The following is a 6,295-nucleotide window of genomic DNA, read 5'->3' as shown; positions in this document are numbered from 1 at the left end:
AACTTTTTCACCGCAAAATGTGTATCTTGTGGCGTCGTTAGACCTGGGCATTCGGGGCTATAGCCCCGGATCTATGGGCCGTCAACAACAACAAAAACTCTAATCGTGAATGAAATAAATAGCCCCGTAGAAGAGACTTTTGTGTTTGTGTCCATTGTGTGCATTAACAGCAGCGCAGGAAAATTTGACGTGATCTGGGCAGGTTTAATCATTTGTTGCAAAATGTTGCAATTTCAATTCTCCTCTACGCTATTAAGCATTGCTGTTTCGTGCTTAGACTAACTAGCCTTAGCGAAATAAGTGTACATAAGGACAAATGGATATTATACGTTTCTTTAGAGGAAAAAAAAGGGCAGAGCAGGGACAAGAAGTGGAAACTCACAGTGTGTCATCATCTCCCGCAACCCAGGAGGACATTTCGATCAGCTCAGTTTCAATATATCGTGATTTACTATTGAATCACATGCGCAGTAAATATGGTAAACCTGACCTCGTTTGAGGGGGCTTCCAAGCAATGCATGTTGGGCTTGATTTTGACAGAATGGAACTTTTTCTTTGGGCAAAAGTTTGTGATAGCCTACACAACCCAAATGCATTGCTTTCAAGGCACCCATAGCCCATTAATTGAAGGGGATGACGTCCAAATGTTTATCCCGAGACAAACGCTCACACCTGTGCACTTGACAGAGGTGCATGACGATGTTTATTCTACAGGCTATTTTAATGTCATATTTTGGGTGTTGTATGTGGTGCACTTTGGCAGAAGAGACGTTCTCCTTACACAGTCTTTAAACATCAAAATATTCAGAATGCCGTGACGTGAGTCATTACAATTGGCCTTCCTTTTCATTCTCAAAGTAGGTTAAAATTGCATGTTCATCAGCGCGATTTTCAAAATCTCTCGGGGGAGAAACCCCCGAACCCCCGGACAAAAAGGTCTCTAAGTCCTAGACTCTAGCCCCGAATGTTTTAAATAGCTAGCGACGCCCCTGTGTAGCCACTCTGCGTCTTTTTATGTTCACGTCCACATTAAATCCATTCCACTCACGTTATCTGGAGAATACACATAGCTGCCAACTCTCACGCATTGGCCGTGAGACACACGCATTTTATTAGTTTCACACACTCCGCCACACCCCCGATTTCTCACACTGAAGTGTCAACCCGGTCGGTCAGATGCCTGAAAAGTTTAGCCTATCTACCTGTTGAGCCAACGTTATGCTTTCAGAGACGGTGAGAGGGTTCAAGAGCACCCCCTGTCTGTGGAATTTTCTAAATGTTCGTTTGCGATGCTAGGCTACTTCAGAAGCCATCCCAGGAGCATTAATCCCCCGGCTTCAGGTATGCTTTGAGTATTATTGAGTATTTTTCACGCTGAAGTGTCAACCTGGTAGGTCAAATACCTGGCAGATGAGGTTCAACTCAACTAAACCTATACATATGATATCACACATCATGTGAACGAGCGGAATAGCTTTCCAATGATATTAGCGCCAAGTTGCTGTGATAAATGGTTCGTGAGAAAATTATCATTGAACCGACGTGCAATTTAGCTAATCATATTTGCATTTTGCACACAGTGCACACCCATTACTCTCGGTTTAATATCTCCCTAACCCTTCACACAACACGTGGCAAACCCAATATCACAGCAAACCATACCAAATACGAGGATATAAAGCATGCCTCTGTGCAATAAGTGGTTCTTGAGTAATCCGGTTTTGAAATTGCAACACGTTTCTACATAGCCTCATTGGGGCGAAATTATAATGTATTCAAATGTAAACTATTTGTCAGTAGGCCTACATACATTTTTGTAAATTGCTCAGCCATAGATTATCCCACTATCATGTTGTATATTGTCAGGTTCCAGCCAATCACACTTACACAGATAAATGAATATATTTATATTGGCATGCTTCCTAGTGACATTAGTGCAAAGATATGAAGAAAATCAAATAACGAGACACAAATATTGATATAAAGCCTGACATAAGCCATATGCAAACATTCACATCATGCAGATATGGGTACATCCTGAAAAAGGAATAGCATGTAGGCTAGGCTATGGCCATTACAATGACCAATATTATCTTAAATGAACTAGCTGAATAACACAGGTGACCACTTCTGCATAATTTCATTGAGTGCTGAAATGTACACACATTTTTGAACATTTCTGAACTGTGAAATGTAGCATATGTTTTTGTGGTTGTGAACTTATTGCAATATCACCATAACTATTTCACCTCTGAATGCATGGTTATAATTCTGAAGTGCAAAATAGCTTAGGCTACAGCACAAATATTTCCATAAAAATAAGCGAGTCTGACCTCTGAATTTATTTTGAAAGTGCACCTGATTGATGCATTTAAAAGTTAAAATATACAAACATTTCTTAAATTCTTACAAAACACCCACCAACTTTTTAAAATTGTAAACACACACACACACACACACTTTTGCCGTGCGAAATACCAGTGCTTTTTTCAGCATCTGTTTAGTGCTTCATTGTCATTTTCATTGGATTCCCCCCTTTTGCGCGTATCGCTCATAAACTTTTTTTTTTTGTTACACGCATTCTCCCATTCCGCTTCTGTCACACACACAGTGACAAGCGCCAAATCCCCCACAGTGTTGAAGAGATCAGTCGTCCCCCTCACTTTTGATAAGGTAAAAAGCCTTATAGGTACGCCAAATAAATAATAACCTATAGGTTTACGCTAGGCTATGTAAAACTCCCCATTAACAGCATCACGTCACTAACCACAGCGACTGCACAATCTCGTATTCACTCTGTTGGATATCTGAAGCCAGTTTGTCTACTTAGATACTGTAAATCCTCAAATTATGGTCGGGGTCTTAAGACAAAGTACAGGCCTTTAGGGGCAGGATTGTATTCGAGACAGCCCTTTATTTCTTATGCGAGTTTTATTTTGAGACATGCGTTTCTTGGAGCGGCATACTGGTAGGCCTTCAAAAGCATGACATTTTCGGTTTAGTTTGATATTTAATTTACTTTTGGACTGTTTGATTATATTGTTAAATGTTGGGACTGATGGGCACTGAAATCTAGGGAGGTATTTGATGATCACTATTACATATGTAGTTGAAAGAGTGTTGGGATTTCAAACAAACCTTTCATGCGTTCATTGAAGGTCCACGGTGCTATAATGGAAACCTTATTGCGTAGCCAAGTAGCCTATATATTGAGTTATTTTTAAATTATGCATGATTTACTTTTTATTAATTTCGTAGGCTGGCTTTATTTTGTTAAATAGAAGTATCTAAATAACCTGTTAAAATGTACCAGAATTCAGGAAATTGCATCTAGTCCAAAAAAAAATTCTGGGGGAGGACCCCCATACCCCCCCTCTGAAATGTCCCACCCACTTTCATGCCTCTGACGCCCATGGTCCTAGTAGTAGGCTAGATCCATTTGATACCAATGTTCATTTAACTCTGGGACCCTGGTCCCAGGGATGGATTACTGGCCCAAGGTGTCAGGGGGCCCTGAAGCCCAAGCCTTTGCATGGAATCATTGCCTCAATATCAACACATCAGGATGTAGGCTATGAATCTGATTGAATTTAGTATTGGCCATCCCCAAAATGCTAGCCTGACGAGCCAGACCCACATTAAAATGTAGGGTCTGGGCACTCACCGTTCGCAGTGCTCAGTCCGAGGGGCGGGATAATCGGTTATCTTTCAAATTCCCTCTGCACGCAATAGGACAGCACTGAGTCCCATGCGTTTTCCCACCAGCGGAGCTAGTTGGCTAGTTCAAACTTTTGCCATCTCAAAACAAGCTTAACTCGCGTCACACTGTTGGTCAACAGCAATATCCATCTTCTTTGTTTTCAAGTAGCAGGGAATTAAAGCCAAACCGTTGCAACTCTGCCATCAATCAATTATGTTATGCCCCCCTAACGACTCTATAGACGATTTGATTGGCCTGATAGAAGTTTCATTTTTCGAGCTCACAAGCCAACGGAGAGTTGCTAGACTAGCCCTGGAAGCAAATGTAATTTGCTGCCGCTAGGGTGTGTTTAGATTTCTAAGCTACCAAAATGCACCAGAATACAGGAAATCACATCAAACAAATGAAAAAAATTCTGGGGGAGGACCCCCAAACCCCCCTTCCACATATGCGACAATTAGTGGGGAGCCCTTAATACATGTGGGCCCAGGGGCCCGAAAGTTCATAATCTGTCCATGCCTGGTCCCTACACCTGAGAACTACTGATGTACGTTTTTTTTTACTGTACGGTATAATGCTGAATGAGCCAAACAAAAATTTCTGCAGCAAAATTTTGGTTGGCCCCACCAAATCTCACTCCAAGGTTTTTTGAAAAGTTGGCAGCCCTGATACAGTAGCCTAAAGTTTTATTTTGAACGCTTACTTTGTTCTCACTCATTGCATCCAAATAACAGAAATAGCAAACTCCAAGTTATGATAGGGTAAGTTAAGCTATAAGCACAAAGCCAATTAAGCATGAAGAAAAAAGTGAACGGGACACTTTTTGAAACTATTTCAGCTTGTGTAGGCCTATCAGTGCTTTCTGAACATATTGAACACACTTTTAGAAATACCGTGATAATTTTGGTCACTATAACCGTGAGGTTAAATTTTCATTCCGTTACATCCCTACTGTGTACATTGTTGTATTGGGGAGGAGATGTATGACATGCAGTTTACAAGGAGTTGTAGGAGTAAGGCATGGAGAGGACTTGGTTAATGTGATTTATTTTATACATTAAACTATGTAGCCCCAACATATAAGGTGGTAGGTAAGTGTGAATTTACTGTCCTGCTAGCTCTTTCTGAATGGGATTAAGGCTCAAAGTTTTTTTTGGGCAATAGCGTGAACAGTTTTTCCAAAAATCATGAAATGTTTATGCCATTTTGACTTTTAGAAGGGGGAAGGCCATTACCCTATATCACTACGATTCATTTGTAGAGTGGCGTCAACTAGTGAATCAACCATATGCTAAATCATCAAAACAAAGTGCAATATTCTTAATTTCCAAAAGAAAAAATGCAAATAGCATTCCTTATCAATGAAATAAAACACATTAACTATGTGACTGCTTTCTGGACAGTGAGGGGGAGGGTAGCTCCCCAACAAATCAACCCAAATTATCTATACCAGGTACTTACGAGACCTATAAGATCTGTGAATTGCATTGCAGCTGCAGAAGTGGAGAAGTTGGGTTAGAGTGTTAAATGGGTTAGTGGCTTAATTGATTGAAGCAGGAGGGCCAAACGATGCAGCTTGTTTTGTGGATAGCTTAATTTGCTCAAGTGGGGAGGTGTGTGTCCATTATTTTGTGTAATGTGCCGCTAATCATCCTCTCCCCTCTGGCCCACCATCGCCCCTCCCTCAGGCACCTCCCTCACTCAATGCTGCCGCCGCCGCAGCCGCCATGGCTGTAGAGGCTGCCAATAACCAGAAGAACCGTAAGTCTTTTGCTTTCTCTCTCTCTCATTCCCTCTCACTCATTTCAGCTCAATTAAAATATGTTTTATTGTAAATCAATAAATCATATCATGCATTGCCATAGGTTAGGTTGGCAGAATTTGTAAATTGTGTATTGTTCTTTTTTAAGAAAGCATGTGATCAGGCAACTATTATTTTTAATTACTTTTATTTTAATGGGATTCAAATAAAACTATAACCCTTTAACTGCCTGCTCAACCGTTTGGTAGAGCACACTTTAAGACACCATATCTTACCAAAAAATCCAACTGTTTTGAGTTTAAACATATGGAGTCATATCTACCACTTGAGTAGCTACTACATGTTAAGCACAAAATATTTGCTCAGTACCTCTGTAATGTCGAAGGCCACACCTTCTCATCATACGCGATTTAAGAAATTAATTTACACAATTTCAGCCATATTTTGTGGAGTCATATCTACCAAGTTTTCAAAAGTAAGACTTTTCTTTCTTCATTATTATGTTAAAATTAAGTGGAATAACACATGTATTAACTTAGCCTGGCTAGCGCCACCACTTCTCAATGAGACGTGGTCTGGGAACCAAACGTTAATTTTCTCGTATTTGAAAAAAATGCCCAGATCCGTTTATTGGGTGCCACGGATGTCTATCAAATGTGTCTGTGCATAGCTCATCATCATCTTGCTTTCCCCCTTGTTCTGTGATTGGTCCCCTACCTCAGGCTAAAATTTGCTCCATGGTCTCCAGGCTGCCTTAGCAGCGTGAATCAAATCGCGCGCAAGGCAGCATGGGAACACCCAGGCTAGTATTAACTTACATTAAAAATATATAC

This window comes from Alosa sapidissima, chromosome 3 (genome assembly GCF_018492685.1).
Source record: "Alosa sapidissima isolate fAloSap1 chromosome 3, fAloSap1.pri, whole genome shotgun sequence".
Lineage (NCBI taxonomy): Eukaryota > Metazoa > Chordata > Actinopteri > Clupeiformes > Clupeidae > Alosa > Alosa sapidissima.
The sequence above is the reverse complement of the archived record's forward strand: the minus strand, read 5'-3'. Positions refer to the sequence as shown.